The following is a 19628-nucleotide window of genomic DNA, read 5'->3' on the forward strand; positions in this document are numbered from 1 at the left end:
TCACATGTTTTCAATTCTAGGTGACAAATCATGCATTCCGATTCTTGCACAGATTGTAATGGGCACATATTATGTGTGTAAAATAATTTTTTTGAAGGATGTACTGATTATGATGAGCTAAGCTAATTCCAGCTGTGTAGCCATGTTTGTTGACATACAATGCATTCTGGGTTTCACGTAATCGTCTGTTTGACCAAAGATGTTATAACAAAATGAGGTGAGTAAGAGTTCACAAATTCTTTGAGGACTTCCGGAAATGAATGGTGGGATGTGAACGACGGTAGATGACACACCCCTTCAACATGCATACTATAAACAGACCAAACTCATCTCGTCTTCTCTTATTATCTTCGGTTTCTGTGAGGAAAAATGCATGGCTGCGCGCTGAAACTAATCATCGGATTACTTTCGATTTCTATAAAGTGTTTTACCTAATTATTTCGATCAATGGTGAGCTCACCCGTGATGTGATTAATTATACATAGTAATTGCTATTAGCTAATTCATATTGTAGTTTATGTCAGCCTAGAGTTAGAAAATATGACTGCTTGTGTTGGGTCAATCTTTCCTCAGTTAGCGCTAGGACTATTGTAGCCTACATTTTCCCGGTTAGGATGATTGTGTTATGCTATATATACTTCTGTGAATATCTGAACATTGAATCCAAAAAATAAACTGCTCACATTCTGGACATAACTTTGTAAGGACTGTGTTTGTGTAAATAGTTTCTGAAAAAAGTGTGGCCAACTCAAACGCTGATTGTTGCGTCATTCGAAACTGGCCGTTCTAAACGAGCGTTCTAAATGAGTGTTCTAATCACACGGGTGTGATCGTACGCTTCAGGGACCACTGTAGAACGATCACACCCGTGTGATGGTACGTGTGAAAGGGTTAAAACAGTTGCAGAGTTTAATTGATGTGATAGGAGAGAACTGAGGATGGCTCATCAACATCGTAGTTACTCGACAATACTAATCTAATTGACAGAATAAAAAGAAGGTAACCTGTACAGAATAAAACATATTCCAATGTATATATCATGTTTACAACAAAGTAACTAAAGTAATATTGCAAAAAATATGGCAAAGAAATTCGCTTTTTGTCCAAAATACAAAGTTCGATGTTTGGGGCAAGACCAATACAACACATTACTGAGTACCACTCTCCATATTTTCAATCATAGTGGTGGCTGCATCATGTTATTGATATGTTTGTAATCATTAAGGACTGAAAGTTTTTCAGGATAAAAAAAATTATGGAATGGAGCTAAGCACCAGCAAAATCCTAGAGGAAAACCTGGTTCAGTCTAATTTCACCAAACACTGGAAGAGGAATTCACCTTTCAGCAGGACTATAACCTAAAAATCACAAATCACTCTCACCACAAATTACAGACCTGCTTACACAAAACACACTCTCAAAAAATTACAGACCTGCTTACACAAAACACCCTCTCCACAAAATTACAGACCTGCTTTCACAAAATACCCTCTCCACCAATTACAGACCTGATTACACAAAACAACCTCTCCACAAATCACAGACCTGCTTACACAGAACATCCTCCCCACAAATTACAGACCTGCTTACACAAAACACCCTCATCACAAATGACAGACCTACTTACACAAAACACCCTCTCCACAAATCACAGACCTGCTTACACAAAACACCCTCTCCAGCAATTACAGACCTGCGTACACAAAACACCCTCGCCACAAATTACAGACCTGCTTACACAAAACACCCTCACCACAAATTCCAGACCTGCTTACACAAAACACCTTCTCCACAAATTCCAGACCTGCTTACACAAAACACACTCTCCACCAATTACAGACCTGCTTACACAAAACACGCTCTCCACCAATTGCAGACCTGCTTACACAAAACACCCTCATCACAAATTACAGACCTGCGTACACAAAACACCCTCGCCACAAATTACAGACCTGCTTACACAGAACACCCTCACCACAAATTCCAGACCTGCTTACACAAAACACCTTCTCCACAAATTCCAGACCTGCTTACACAAAACACACTCTCCACCAATTACAGACCTGCTTACACAAAACACCCTCACCACAAATTACAGACCTGCTTACACAAAACACCCTCACCACAAATTACAGACCTGCTTACACAAAACACCCTCTCCACCAATTGCAGACCTGCTTACACAAAACACCCTCATCACAAATTACAGACCTGCTTACACAAAACACCCTCTCCACCAATTACAGACCTGCTTACACAAAACACCCTCACCACAAATTACAGACCTGCTTACACAAAACACCCTCACCACAAATTCCAGACCTGCTTACACAAAACACCTTATCCACAAATTCCAGACCTGCTTACACAAAACACCCTCTCCACAAATTACAGACCTGCTTACACAAAACACCCTCTCCACAAAATTACAGACCTGCTTTCACAAAATACCCTCTCCACCAATTACAGACCTGATTACACAAAACAACCTCTCCACAAATCACAGACCTGCTTACACAGAACATCCTCCCCACAAATCACAGACCTGCTTACACAGAACATCCTCCCCACAAATTACAGACCTGCTTACACAAAACACCCTCATCACAAATGACAGACCTACTTACACAAAACACCCTCTCCACAAATCACAGACCTGCTTACACAAAACACCCTCTCCAGCAATTACAGACCTGCTTACACAAAACACCCTCACCACAAATTACAGACCTGCTTACACAAAACACCCTCACCACAAATTCCAGACCTGCTTACACAAAAAACCTTCTCCACAAATTCCAGACCTGCTTACACAAAACACCCTCTCCACCAATTACAGACCTGCTTACACAAAACACCCTCACCACAAATTACAGACCTGCTTACACAAAACACCCTCACCACAAATTACAGACCTGCTTACACAAAACACCCTCTCCACCAATTGCAGACCTGCTTACACAAAACACCCTCATCACAAATTACAGACCTGCTTACACAAAACACCCTCTCCACCAATTACAGACCTGCTTACACAAAACACCCTCACCACAAATTACAGACCTGCTTACACAAAACACCCTCATCACAAATTACAGACCTGCTTACACAAAACACCCTCACCACAAATTCCAGACCTGCTTACACAAAACACCCTCACCACAAATTCCAGACCTGCTTACACAAAACACCTTATCCACAAATTCCAGACCTGCTTACACAAAACACCCTCTCCACCAATTGCAGACCTGCTTACACAAAACACCCTCATCACAAATTACAGACCTGCTTACACAAAACACCCTCTCCACCAATTACAGACCTGCTTACACAAAACACCCTCACCACAAATTACAGACCTGCTTACACAAAACACCCTCACCACAAATTCCAGACCTGCTTACACAAAACACCTTATCCACAAATTCCAGACCTGCTTACACAAAACACCCTCTCCACAAATTACAGACCTGCTTACACAAAACACCCTCTCCACAAAATTACAGACCTGCTTTCACAAAATACCCTCTCCACCAATTACAGACCTGATTACACAAAACAACCTCTCCACAAATCACAGACCTGCTTACACAGAACATCCTCCCCACAAATTACAGACCTGCTTACACAAAACACCCTCATCACAAATGACAGACCTACTTACACAAAACACCCTCTCCACAAATCACAGACCTGCTTACACAAAACACCCTCTCCAGCAATTACAGACCTGCTTACACAAAACACCCTCACCACAAATTACAGACCTGCTTACACAAAACACCCTCACCACAAATTCCAGACCTGCTTACACAAAAAACCTTCTCCACAAATTCCAGACCTGCTTACACAAAACACCCTCTCCACCAATTACAGACCTGCTTACACAAAACAACCTCACCACAAATTACAGACCTGCTTACACAAAACACCCTCACCACAAATTACAGACCTGCTTACACAAAACACCCTCTCCACCAATTGCAGACCTGCTTACACAAAACACCCTCATCACAAATTACAGACCTGCTTACACAAAACACCCTCTCCACCAATTACAGACCTGCTTACACAAAACACCCTCACCACAAATTACAGACCTGCTTACACAAAACACCCTCATCACAAATTACAGACCTGCTTACACAAAACACCCTCACCACAAATTCCAGACCTGCTTACACAAAACACCCTCACCACAAATTCCAGACCTGCTTACACAAAACACCTTATCCACAAATTCCAGACCTGCTTACACAAAACACCCTCTCCACCAATTACAGACCTGCTTACACAAAACACCCTCACCACAAATTACAGACCTGCTTACACAAAACACCCTCATCACAAATTACAGACCTGCTTACACAAAACACCCTCATCACAAATTCCAGAACTGCTTTCACAAAACACCCTCACCACAAATTACAGACCTGCTTACACAAAACACCCTCACCACAAATTCCAGACCTGCTTACACAAAACACCCTCATCACAAATTACAGACCTGCTTACACAAAACACCCTCTCCACCAATTTCAGACCTGCTTTCACAAAATGCCCTCACCACAAATTACAGACCTGCTTACACAAAACACCCTCTCCACCAATTACAGACCTGCTTACACAAAACACCCTCACCACAAATTACAGACCTGCTGACACAAAACACCCTCATCACAAATTACAGACCTGCTTACACAAAACACCCTCACCACAAATTCCAGACCTGTTTACACAAAACACCCTCACCACAAATTCCAGACCTGCTTACACAAAACACCCTCACCACAAATTCCAGACCTGCTTACACGAAACACCCTCTCCACCAATTACAGACCTGCTTACACAAAACACCCTCACCACAAATTACAGACCTGCTTACACAAAACACCCTCATCACAAATTACAGACCTGCTTACACAAAACACCCTCATCACAAATTCCAGACCTGCTTTCACAAAACACCCTCACCACAAATTCCAGACCTGCTTACACAAAACACCCTCACCACAAATTACAGACCTGCTTACACAAAACACCTTACCCACAAATTCCAGACCTGCTTACACAAAACATCCTCTCCACCAATTACAGACCTGCTTACACAAAACACCCTCATCACAAATTACAGACCTGCTTACACAAAACACCCTCACCACAAATTCCAGACCTGCTTACACAAAACACCTTATCCACAATTCCAGACCTGCTTACACAAAACACCCTCTCCACAAATTACAGACCTGCTTACACAAAACACCCTCTCCACAAAATTACAGACCTGCTTTCACAAAATACCCTCTCCACCAATTACAGACCTGATTACACAAAACAACCTCTCCACAAATCACAGACCTGCTTACACAGAACATCCTCCCCACAAATTACAGACCTGCTTACACAAAACACCCTCATCACAAATGACAGACCTACTTACACAAAACACCCTCTCCACAAATCACAGAACTGCTTAAACAAAACACCCTCTCAGGCAAATACAGACCTGCTTACACAAAACACCCTCATCACAAATTACAGACCTGCTTACACAAAACACCCTCTCCACCAATTACAGACCTGCTTACACAAAACACCCTCACCACAAATTACAGACCTGCTTACACAAAACACCCTCATCACAAATTACAGACCTGCTTACACAAAACACCCTCACCACAAATTCCAGACCTGCTTACACAAAACACCTTATCCACAAATTCCAGACCTGCTTACACAAAACACCTTCTCCACAAATTCCAGACCTGCTTACACAAAACACACTCTCCACCAATTACAGACCTGCTTACACAAAACACCCTCACCACAAATTACAGACCTGCTTACACAAAACACCCTCACCACAAATTACAGACCTGCTTACACAAAACACCCTCACCACAAATTCCAGACCTGCTTACACAAAACACCTTATCCACAAATTCCAGACCTGCTTACACAAAACACCCTCTCCACAAATTACAGACCTGCTTACAGAAAACACCCTCTCCACAAAATTACAGACTTGCTTTCACAAAATACCCTCTCCACCAATTATAGACCTGATTACACAAAACAACCTCTCCACAAATCACAGACCTGCTTACACAGAACATCCTCCCCACAAATTACAGACCTGCTTACACAAAACACCCTCATCACAAATGACAGACCTACTTACACAAAACACCCTCTCCACAAATCACAGACCTGCTTACACAAAACACCCTCTCCAGCAATTACAGACCTGCGTACACAAAACACCCTCACCACAAATTACAGACCTGCTTACACAAAACACCCTCACCACAAATTCCAGACCTGCTTACACAAAACACCTTCTCCACAAATTCCAGACCTGCTTACACAAAACACCCTCTCCACCAATTACAGACCTGCTTACACAGAACACGCTCACCACAAATTACAGACCTGCTTACACAAAACACCCTCACCACAAATTACAGACCTGCTGACACAAAACACCCTCATCACAAATTACAGACCTGCTTACACAAAACACCCTCACCACAAATTCCAGACGTGTTTACACAAAACACCCTCTCCACCAATTACAGACCTGCTTACACAAAACACCCTCACCACAAATTACAGACCTGCTTACACAAAACACCCTCATCACAAATTACAGACCTGCTTACACAAAACACCCTCACCACAAATTACAGATCTGCTTACACAAAACACCTTATCCACAAATTCCAGACCTGCTTACACAAAACACCCTCTCCACCAATTACAGACCTGCTTACACAAAACACCCTCATCACAAATTACAGACCTGCTTACACAAAACACCCTCTCCACCAATTTCAGACCTGCTTTCACAAAATGCCCTCACCACAAATTACAGACCTGCTTACACGAAACACCCTCACCACAAATTACAGACCTGCTTACACAAAACACCCTCATCACAAATTATAGACCTGCTTACACAAAACACCCTCATCACAAATTACAGACCTGCTTACACAAAACACCCTCACCACAAATTACAGACCTGCTTACACAAAACACCCTCATCACAAATTATAGACCTGCTTACACAAAACACCCTCATCACAAATTACAGACCTGCTTTTATTCTACTCACTTCTTTTCATCTATTTTGTTCTGGTTCTGGCGCTCAGATGAGTGAGAAGTTGGCTGAACCAGAAGTGACCCATATTACCTTGGCAACCAACTGAGACCGATATATCCATTGAGGTGTGTGTGTGACAGTGTTAGTGTTAACCTGACCTGAGTGAATAGAAGGTGGCTAGGCGAGTGGGGTATATATGGTGTGATTAAAGAGGTCAGCCTTTGACAGGCCGCCATCAATCATCAGCCACTTCGATGTGTGTGAGTGTGTGTGTCAGTGGCGGTCGTTGCCGTTTAAGACGAGGGATGATGATCATTTGGCCTTGTTTCTATTACAACATATTGGATGACTGTCATTCATAATCCATCAAATCAAACTGTATTTGTCACATTCACCGAATACAACAAGTGTAGACCTTACCGTGAAATGCTTACTTACAAGCCCTTATCCAACAGTGCAGTTCAACAAGAGTTAAGAAGAAATTTACCAAATAAACTAAAGTAAAACATAATAAAAAGTAACACAATAAAATAACAATAACGATACTATATACAGGGGGTACCGGTACCGAGTCAGTGTGCGGGGGTACACGTTAGAGGTAATTTGTAGATGTAGGTAGGGGTGAAGTGACTATGAATAGATTATAAACAGCATGTAGCAGCAGTGTAGAAAACAAATGGGGGTGGGGGGGTTGTCAAAATAAGTAGTCTGGTGGCCATTTGATAAAATTGTTCAGCAGTCTTATGCTGAAGGGGGTAGAAGCTGTTAAGGAGCCTTTTGGTCCAAGACTTGGCGTTCCGGTACCGCTTGCTGTGCGGTAGCAGAGAAAACAGTCTATGACTTGGGGAAGGAGCCACACATGCAAAGCTATTTATTTGTTGTGTCCCTCCCCCAATTTGCACCTGGCTGGGGTAGAGCCAAGGGAAAATACTGACTTTTTTACAATGTACTGAAAAAATGTGTTATAGTTTTGACACCGCCTAGTATATAGGTCCTGGATGGCTGCAAGCTTGGCCCCAGTGATGTACTGGGCCGTACACACTACCTTCTGTAGCGCCTTACGGTCAGGTGCCCGAGGATCTGCAATACCAGGCGGTGATGCAAACGGTCAGGATGCTCTCAATGGTGCAGATGTCAAAATATTTGATGATCTGAGGACCTATGCTAAATCATTTCAGTCTCCTGAAGGGGAAAAGGTGTTGTCGTGGCCTCTTCACAACTGTCTTGGTCTGTTTGGACAATGAGCGTTTGTTGAAACTCTCGACCCGCTCCACTACAGCCCCGTCAATGTGAATGGGGGAGTGTTCAGCCCTCCTTTTCTTGCAGTCCAAGATCAGCTCCTTTGTCATACACTCATCTGTTAAACTTCAGGAAGAGAGAGAGATGAGAGAGAGGAGAGGAGAGAGGGATAACCTTGGACTGATCGGAAGAGGATTGGGGAACAAGTTTCAGCCGGAAACTCATTGCTCTAAGAACTCACACTCTCACAAAGTTACACACACACAGACTCAATAATGCCCTTTTTAGAAGAGTGCAAATGGACATTTTGGAAGGGATCAGCATTTTGCGTCTCAGTTTAAACAAATTAACAAACCAATAAATAGGAATGTTGTTTCATTTGAAAGGGTAATTGTTAAATAATCATATGCATTCAAAGAGCCACTTTCCTGTTCCCAGGAGGATAGGTTAGATGAGGTACGAGGAGGGGCAAACACACACACACACAGCTGATGCAAAATTGCAACACAGTGGTGTTACTACAGTGAGGAGAGGGAGGGGAGAAGAGGAGCAGCCTGGGAGAGGAGATGGGAGGATATGAGAAGGGAGGAGAGGGGAGGAGAGGGGAAAGGAAGAGAGCGGTGGAGAAGAGCGGGGAGGAGAGGGAGAAGAAGAGAGGGTAGGAGAGAGAGGAGAAAAGTGGGGAGGAGATTAAAGGAGAAGAGAAGGGTGGAGAAGAGCGGGGAGGAGAGGGATGAAGAAGAGAGGGGAGGAGAAGAGTGAGGAGGAGAAGACAGGGGAGGGGAGAGTGGGGAGGAGAAGAGAGGGAAGAAAAGGAAGGAGAAGAGAGGGGAGGAGAGGAAGTAGAAGAGAGGGGAGTAGAAGAGCGATGAGGAGAAGAAAGGGGAGGAGTAGAAAGGGAAGGAGAAGAAAAGGGAGGGGAAGAGCAGGGATGAGATTAGCAGGGATGAGAAGAGCGGAGAGGAGAGGGAAGGAGAAGAGAGGAGAGGGGAGGAAAAAGAGAGGAAGAGGGGAGGAGAAGAGCGGGGATGAGAAGAGCAGGGAGGAGAGGAAAGGAGAAGAGAGGGGAAGAGAGGAGCAGGGAGGAGAGAGAGCAGACAAGAGTGGAAGGAAGGGGAGGAGATTAGAGGGGAGGAGTTGGTACGAGAAAAGGGGAAGAGAGGGGAGGGGAAGAGAAAAGAGAGGAGGAGAAAATAAAATACAAAATAAAATAAAAATTTGTGCATGTGGAGGGAGAGTCAGATAGGGTATGGAATAGGGAGGTAGGGGGTAAAGTACAAGGTTTGTGTGTAGAGCAGTGTCGGTGGAGGCCATTTTTTATGAGCATGGCCTTTTTTCTATTACAGAAAACTGGATGATTGAACCGTAAAATTACAAGAGTTAATTTACAGTAACTCCTGCACAAATAAAATGAAGTGCTATGTAAAACCAAAATAAATGCAACTGAACTGCCACCAACTTGGAGTACTGAAACACATCATCCTGAAATGTTTATTTTTCTGATCAAATGTTTTTATTTAGTAATAATAATTGACAGCAAACATAAATACATACAACATGATGTTACCCCCCCTCATTACAAGCCCACCCCACCCGAGGAACTAAGGGATCAAATTAAATATATTCAAAATAACAAAAATAACAAAAATAACAAAAATCTAAGCTACACATCACAAAGTGTTTTTGCATCTAGAATCCATTGGTTCAAAGTGTCTTCTTTAGCTCCGTGAATGCGAGAGGTAGACAGCTCCATATAAATTACATACAAAAAGTGGAGGCTTCCATCCTACTGCTATAAAACATTTTCCAGCCGTTAGGCCAGCAAGAAGAATGCGCTTCTGACAGAGAGATAAATTAACTACAGAGAAATAATTTCAAATTGAAACAAAAGGAGATGCAGGAATATTCTCTGACAACAGAGGGGACAAGTTCAAAGCTACTTCATCGCAGAATATACAGTTGAAGTCGGAAGTTTACATACACTTAGGTTGGAGTCATTAAAACTCGTTTTTCAACCACTCCACAAATTTCTTGTTAACAAACTATAGTTTTGGCAAGTCGGGTCAGAAGTTTACATACACTAAATCGACTGTGCCTAATCAGCTGGGAAAATTCCAGAAAATGATGTCATGGCTTTAGAAGCTTCTGATAGGCTAATTGACATCTGTAACGGCAGCCTTCCCTCTCTTCACGAGAAGAGAGAGTGTAGCAGGGATCGGACCAACACGCAGCGTAGCCAGTGCTCAACATGTTTAATTTAGACAAATAAACGTGAACACTTACAAAACAAAATAACAAATGTGGCAAACCGATACAGTCCTTACTGGTGCAGACAAAACACAAAGACAGGAAACAACCACCCACAAATCCCCAACACAAAACAAGCCACCTATATATGATTCTCAATCAGGGACAACGATTGACAGCTGCCTCTGATTGAGAACCATATTAGGCCGAACACAGAAACAGACAAACTAGACACACAACATAGAATGCCCACCCAGCTCACGCCCTGACCAACACTAAAACAAGCAAAACACATAAGCACTATGGTCAGGACGTGACAACATCATTTGAGTAAATTGGAGGTGTACCCGTGGATGTATTTCAAGGCCTACCTTCAAACTAAGTGATTCTTTGCTTGACATCATGGGGAAATCAAAATAAATCAGCCAAGACCTCAGAAAAAAAATTGTAGACTTACACAAGTTTGGTTCATCCTTGGGAGCAATTTCAAAACGCCTGAAGGTACCAAAATATATATTTTTAGACACTGCAAGCCACAAAGGCCCCCAAACCAACATCCAGTGCCTCTGTCCAAAATGTTGTACAAATCTGTACAAACAATAGTACGCAAGTATAAACACCATGGGACCACGCAGCTGTCATACTGCTCAGGAAAGAGACGAGTTCTGTCTCCTAGAGATAAAAGTAATGTGATGCGAAAAGTGCAAATCAATCCCATAACATGAGCAAAGGACCTTGTGAAGATGCTGGAGGAAACAGGTACAAAATTATCTATATCCACAGTAAAACGATTCCTATATCGACATAACCTGAAAGGCCGCTCAGCAAGGAAAAAGCCACCTCTCCAAAACCACCATTAAAAAATCTGACTACGGTTTGCAACTGCACATGGGAACAAAAAATGTACTTTTTGGAGAAATGTACTCTGGTCTGATGAAACAAAAATATAACTTTTTGGCCATAATGACCATTGTTATGTTTGGAGGAAAAAGGGGGAGGCTTGCAAGCCAAAGAACACCATCACAACCGTGAAGCACGTGTGTGGCAGCATCATGTTGTGGGGGTGCTTTGCTGCAGGAGGGACTGGTGCACTTCACAAAATAGATGGCATCCTGAGGTTGGAAAATTATGTGGATTTATAGAAGCAATATCTCAAGACATCAGTCAGGGAATTAAAGCTTGGTCGCAAATGTGTCTTCCAAATGGACAAAGACCTTAAGCATACTTCCAAAGTTGTGACAAAATGGCTTTAAGGACAACAAAGACAAGGTATTGGATTGGCCATCACAAAGCCCTGACCTCAATCCTAAAGACAATTTGTGGGTAGAACTGAAAAAGCTTGTGCGAGCAAGGAGGCCTACAAACCTGACTCTGTTACACCAGCTCTGTCAGGAGGAGCCAAAATGAGCCAAAATTCACCGAACTTATTGTGGGAAGCTTGTGGAAGGCTAACCGAAATGTTTGACCCAAGTGAAATAATTTTAAGGCAGTACTACCAAATACTAATTGAGTGTATGTAAACTTCTGACCAACTGGGAATGTGATGAATGAAATAAAAGCTGAAAGAAATCATTCTCTCGACTTTTATTCTGACATTTCACATTCTTAAAATAAAGTGGTGATCCTATCTGACCTAAGAATTTTTACTATGATTAAATGTCAGGAATTGTGAAATATTGAATTTAAATGTATTTGACTAAGGTGTATGTAAACTTCCGACTTCAACTGTACATTTAAACTCAGTTTTTTATCAGCAACCATCACTCCTGTGTCCAATGACACGTTGTGTTAGCTAATCCAAGTGTCACGACTTCCACCTAAGGTGGCTCCTCTCCCTGTTCGGGCGGCGCTCGGCGGTCGTCGTCACCGGTCTACTAGCTGCCACCGATTCCTTTTCCCTTTTCTGTTGGTTTTGTCTTGATTGTTTTCACCTGTTTCTTGTCTGTCGTTAATTCAGGGCTATTTAAGCCTTCAGGGCCCGCATGCTTTTGTGCGGGCTTGTTTATTTTTCTGTCAGTGGATGTTCGTGTTTTATTCCTATACGGTTTGTTTTCGTTCCTGTCTTTGTGGTAATTTGTGCCTGTGGTTTTTGGCTTGACCCATATTTGGAATAAACATTCTCATTTGGAACTTTGCTCTCTGTGCTTGACTCCACACACACCACTTCTAGCTAACGTGACACCAAGTTTATCATTTTAAAATGCTAATTGATCATTAGAAAACCCTTTTGCGATTATGTTAGCAATGCTGAAAATCTTTGTCCTGATTATGTTAGCAATGCTGAAAACCTTTGTCCTGATTAAATAGACAACTCAGTTAACTTCTAGTTCCTCCCAAACCCGGATCCGGGAGCACCCCCACCAGTAAAAAAGCTGACTAGCATAGCCTAGCATAGCGTCACAAGTAAATACTAGCATCTAAATATCATTAAATCACAAGTCCAAGACACCAGATGAAAGATACACATCTTGTGAATCCAGACATCATTTCTGATTTTTAAAATGTTTTACAGGGAAGACACTATGTAAATCTATTAGCTAACCACGTTAGCAAAAGACAACATTTTTTTTACTCCACCAGTTTTTTACTCCATCAGTAGCTATCACAAATTCGACCAAATAAAGATATAAATAGCCACTAACCAAGAAACAAATTCATCAGATGACAGTCTGATAACATATTTATTGTATAGCATATGTTTTGTTAGAAAAATGTGCATATTTCAGGTATAAATCATAGTTTACCATTGCAGCCACCATCACAACTCGACTAGAATAACTACAGAGAGCAACGTGTATTACGTAATTACTCATCATAAAACATTTCTTAAAAATACACAGCGTACAGCAATTGAAAGACACAGATCTTGTGAATCCAGACAATATTTCAGATTTTCTAAGTATTTTACAGCGAAAACACAATATAGCGTTATATTAGCTTAGCACATGTGCAAACATCACCCCAGCATTGATTCAAGGCAAAAAGAGCGATAATGTATAAACCACCAAAAGATATTAATTTTTTCACTAACCTTCTCAGAATTCTTCAGATGACAGTCCTATAACATCATATTACACAATGCATATAGAGTTTGTTCGAAAATGTGCATATTTGGCGGCACAAATCGTGGTTATACAATGAGAAAAGTAGCAAAGCTGCCCAGAAAATGGCAGGAGAAATCTTTGAAGAGGCACCTAATCTAATCAGTAACTATTCCAAAACTTGACTAAAAAATACAGGTTGGACAGCAATTGAAAGACAAATTAGTTCTTAATGCAATCGCTGAATTACATTTTTAAAATTAACGTTACTTCAAGCATACAGCGTGCGCTAAAGCGAGACCGCACCATAATTCATGGCGGAATTATTATCTGACATTTGTCAACATAAGTACGAATTAACAGCATAAAGACTGCTTACTATTAGCTGAGCTTCCATCAGAATCTTGGGCAAGGTGTCCTTTCTCCAGAACAATCGTCTTTGGGTTGAAAGATGTCCTCTTGTCCGGTCGAAATAGCCGCTAATGTTAGCCGCCAACTGGAGTGGTGTCCAACTCGTGAAAGCGCATGGCAAAGAAATCCCAGAAAATCGCAATAAACTGCTATAAACTGCTATAAGTCGGTTTAAATGAACTACCTTATGATGTCTTTAACACCTATAACGAATAAAAACATGACCGGAGATATAGAACTACTAAAACGAAAGCGTTTGCAGGACGCCATTGTGATGTCTTCATGCGTCAAGTGCACTGTTGAAAAGGACGGTCCTTCCGCTCCAGGGTCTTATATAAGGTCCCAGATTGCGCAATCCACTCCATTCAAATTCTCCCCGCTTACTGACATCTAGAGGAAGACGTATGCAGTGCATGTAGCCCCATAGCTTGCATGGGGACTTATAAACTGACCTCAGAACAGGGACCTCGATTTCTGAAATCTCACTCCCTGACAGGAATGAGTTCTGTTTCACTCAGAGAAATAATTCAAACGGTTTTAGAAACTAGAGAGTGTTTTAAATCCAATAGTAATAATAATATGCATATTGTACGAGCAAGAATTGAGTACGAGGCAGTTTAATTTGGGAACACATTTTTCCAAAGTCGAAATAGCACCCCCCATAGGCTCAAGTTAATTTAGCTTGTCAACACGTCTTACAAAAACAAGTAATAATGAAATCAATCTCTCATCCACTTGGAGCCATGAGAGATTGACATGCATGTCATTAAGTCGGAAGAAGCCTTGTGATGTCCGGTACTCAAACTCCTGGGTAGCACAGTGTTTTTGCTTGGCAAGCAAGATGTTTCTCACCATAGAGCTGCCGATGTTAACCTCTTGAGCCTATGGGGGGTGCTATTTCGATCTTGGAAAAATTGGTCTCCAAATTAAACTGCCTCGTACTCAATTCTTGCTCGTACAATATGCATATTATTATTACAATTGGATAGAAAACAATCTCTAGTTTCTAAAACCGTTTGAATTATGTCTGTGGGTGAACCAGAACTCTTTCTGCAGCGAAATCCATGACAGGAACTGCGAAGGTCTGAAAATTAGGCTCTGTTCTCAGATCAGTTTAAAGCTCTGTATGTATCCTATGGGTCGACATGAACTGCACCCGCCTTCCCCTGGATGTCAGTAACCAATGAGAAGTGGAATGGAGTGTCTACGTAATTCTCAGAGTTTATAAAAGGCCAAGGAACGAGGGGACCTCTCTTTTCGACGTTCGTCATGGCGCAAAGCAGGACCTCAGGATGGCATTTTGAAACGCTCAGTTATCGACCTTAGATATATCCGTCTGTAATTTAATTCGATATAGGTGTTAGAAACATCATAACGAAGTTATTTTAAACCGAGTTATATCAGTTTATGCGAGTATATTGCTATTTTCGGAATTTCCTTAGTATTGCGTTTTGAGGATTTGGGCATGCTGTGGCCACATAGCTATTGTTAGCTGCTAATTCCGAAGTTGAAGACTACGTTTTACAACCAAGCAACGATTCTTTTGGACAACGGACCACTTGCCCAAGATTCTGATGGAAGCTCGTCCAAAAGTAAGAGCTATTTATGATGTTATTCCGTATTTATGTGGAAAAATGTAAACGGATTTGTCCGCCATTATTGCGGCACTAGTCTGGCTGTAACGCACACTGTATGTCTAGTAACGTTAATTTTAAAAATCTAACTCAGCGGTTGCATTAATAACTAATGCATCTTTCATTTCATGTCCAACCTGTATTTTTTAGTCAAGTTTACGATTATTTATTGATTAGATTAGGTGCCTTTCCAAGATGGCGCCGGCCAGAATGCATGACCTGTTGCCACTGATCACATTGTATAACCACGATTTGTGCTGCTAAATATTCACATTTTCGAACAAAACCTATATGGATTGTGTAATATGATGTTACAGGACTGTCATCTGAAGAATTCTGAGAAGGTTAGTGAAAAATTAATTTATTTTGGTGGTGAATACGTTATCGCTGTGTTTGGCTGGAATCAATGCTGTTGTCTGGTTTGCTATTGTGGTAAGCTAATATAACGATATATTGTGTTTTCGCTGTAAAACACTTAGAAAATCTGAAATATTGTCTTGATTCACAAGATCTGTGTCTTTCAATTGCTGTACGCTGTGTATTTTTAAGAAATGTTTTATGATGAGTAATTAGCTAATACACGATGGTCTCTGTAGTTATTCTAGTCATTTTAGTGAGAGTTGTGATGGGGGCTGCAATTGTAAACTATGATTTATACCTGAAATATGCACATTTTTCTAACAAAACATATGCTATACAATAAATATGTTATCAGACTGTCATCTGATGAAGTTTTTTCTTGGTTAGTGGCTATTTATATCTTTATTTGGTCGAATTGGTGATAGCTACTGGTGGAGTGAAAAAATAGTGGAGTAAGAAAAATGGTGTCTTTTGCTAACGTGGTTAGCTAATAGATTTACATATTGTGTCTTCCCTGTAAAACATTTTAAAAATCAGAAATGGTGGCTAGATTCACAAGAAGTGTATCTTTCATCTGGTGTCTTGGACTTGTGATTTAATGATATTTAGATGCTAGTATTTACTTGTGACACTATGCTAGGCTATGCTAGTCAGCTTTTTTACTGGTGGGGGTGCTCCCGGATCCGGGTTTGGGAGGAACTAGAAGTTAAATGGGCCGGTCTCTCAGGCAGCCTCATGGTCTGATGAGGGTGGGAGCTCCGAGGATCTGATCCTGAGGTAGAAGCCCCTGGAGAGGGAGACAGAACAGAGTAGAAAGACGCAGGTACCTCCAGATCCAAATCAGATTGACTTCCACAGCGAGTGACGTATCTCCATGGCTGGTTGGTTGGGTCGAGAACAGCTCCATTCTCCACGGAAAAGGGGAGACCCCTTCGGGATGGAACAATGCTGACCACCAGACAGTCGGCTGCTGAGAGCCGACACGGCGGCGACACTTCCACCAGACCAGAGCGGTGTCCGGCTACTAGGGTGGAAGAAAAATAAAAAGTATGCGGGCATGGATTCCCCAGTAGTTTGTGTACTTTTTCTACTTGCTTGAAAAGAGTAGGCACTTCGCCCCTTTAGTCCTCCGCAAGCAAGCAGTTGCTACATTGAATGTCAGCACCATCCACATTGTCCCGGAACAAAGCAAAGTTAACACAGCTCCTGCAGCACTGGAAATGTTCAATAGCGACCTTAATTTGAGATCGCCGAGCCAGCTAGGCTAACTGGGCTTCCGTGTCTCTCCCTTCTGCGGAATCTGGAGGGATCAAATGGCTTTGAGATACAAATATTAAGACGATACACATAATGTTAGCTAGCCAGCCAGCTAACGTTAGCTAGCTAACAGTACACTTTAACTTGAAATAAAACCACTTTCTGTCAAAATTAGAAACATGTAATATCTGAAAATGTTGCTAGCTAGACTATCTTTCCAGTATACATATACAGATGGACGCGTCTCCTGTCCGATGCCATGGTTGCCCTTAGTTTGAAGATGTAATCCGGAAACAGGTGTATTCTTCATCTCCTTAGCTATCATACTCGAATTCCACTGATTTCAATGCTCGGTCCTACAGAAAGTGGAGAGCAACACTTATGCAGTTTTACTATGCGATGCATTTTTATAAAAGCCGTGTTAGATAAGATAACCTAGACATAATGATCAGCTCAAATAGACAGAAGTGTGCTATATGGCAGACCAATCCAAACTCATCTCTCGGCATGTCCAGTCCACTTATCATCTCAGCCAATCATGGCTAGCGGGCAGGTTGCTCTCTTTTTCTGTGGTTAAACCACTTAGGCTTGTAATTTCACAAATGTATTCTTATTTACAGATGGCATACAACTTTGTAATTAAGGCACATGAATGTGCACATGTTCAAGAAGGCAAAAAAATGCATTTTAATTTTTTAAAAAAGTTTACATTCAAATGGCTCTCCTGTGAAGTAATGACCTGCAACATAGTTTCCTGAAACGGGTAACATTTATAATTTCCATAAAAATACTGCATGTAAAATGTGTCCTTACAATTTGTGCAGTTCAAAGCAATAAACAGGAATAGAGATGAAAACCTTGTTTCCTGTATATTTGTTCAAGATAAACATGATTTATTCCACCCATGTCTTGATTATAATAGATTTTTGTTTACAAAATAAAAATGACTAATTATTTTTTTTTTTTTATTATTGTGCTTTTATTGGTAAATGTGATCTAGCAAATATCAGCCATTAATTGATATGCATTCCATGTGACTACCTCATGAAGCTGGTTGAGAGAATGCAAAGCTGTCTAGGCTACTTTCAAGGCTACTTTCTAGGCTACATTGAAGAATCTAAAATCTAAAATCTATTTTGATTTGTTTAACGCCTTGAATGAGTAGGTGTATCCAAACTTTTGACTGGTACTGTGTGTGTGTGTATATATATATATATATATATATATATATATATATATATATATATATAACTAATTCCACTTCAGTAGGACCATTTAATTCCAACAGAATGTTGTGTGATTAATGACCCAAATCCTGACATTAAACAGCTGGAGACAGGATGAGGACATTCCCACTCCTCTCTCCCTCTCCCTCTCCCTCTCCCTCTCCCTCTCCCTCTCCCTCTCCCTCTCCCTCTCCCTCTCCCTCTCCCTCTCCCTCTCCCTCTCCCTCTCCCTCTCTCTCTCTCTCTCCCTCTCCCTCTCTCTCTCTCTCTCTCTCTCTCTCTCTCTCTCTCTCTCTCTCTCTCTCTCTCTCTCTCTCTCTCTCTCCTCTCCCTCTCCCTCTCCCTCTCCTCTCTCTCTCTCTCTCTCTCTCTCTCTCTCTCTCTCTCTCTCTCTCTCTCTCTCTCTCTCTCTCTCTCTCTCTCTCTCTCTCTCTCTCTCTCTCTCTCTCTCTCTCTCTCTCTCTCTCCCTCTCTCCCTCTCTCTCTCCCTCTCTCTCTCTCTCGCTCTCTCTCTCTCTCCCTCTCTCTCTCCCTCTCTCTCTCCCTCTCTCTCTCTCTCTCTCTCCCTCTCTTTCTCTATCTTTTGCTTTGTTCTCACTAAACGTGTGAAGCGGTTTTAACAGTTCCCATGTGCCTGCATTGCTCTATACAACTTAAAGTTGTAACCAACAGCACCCCCAAATGAATAGATAAATAAATAAATAGGCAAACAGGAGTCTCCCCATGACACCTCTAATGTATTGAGAATAAATGGGACGATTTCTACACTAGGCGTCTGATAAACGTCAATTTGGCAGTTGGTGGAGATGACTGGACTGTGTGTGTGTGACTGTGTGTGTGTGTGTATCTGCTTGGATGCATGGTGTGGGCAAATGGTTGGTTGTTGAGGCAGCGTCTGGATAACCGCCTTTGGCAGTTTGTGATTACCTCTCCGCTCCCCCACCCTTTCCTCTTTACCTCTCCTCACATGCACACACACACACTTACTCACTCACAAATACTAAACAGACACTATCCTCCTACCACACCCCAGCCTTCCCACGCGACCCTCCCATGGTCTGATGCTGTCAGTGGTAGACCCAAGGGATTGCCCCCAGCCAGAAACCTC

This window comes from Salvelinus namaycush, chromosome 23 (genome assembly GCF_016432855.1).
Source record: "Salvelinus namaycush isolate Seneca chromosome 23, SaNama_1.0, whole genome shotgun sequence".
In the NCBI taxonomy this organism is placed as follows: Eukaryota; Metazoa; Chordata; class Actinopteri; order Salmoniformes; family Salmonidae; genus Salvelinus; species Salvelinus namaycush.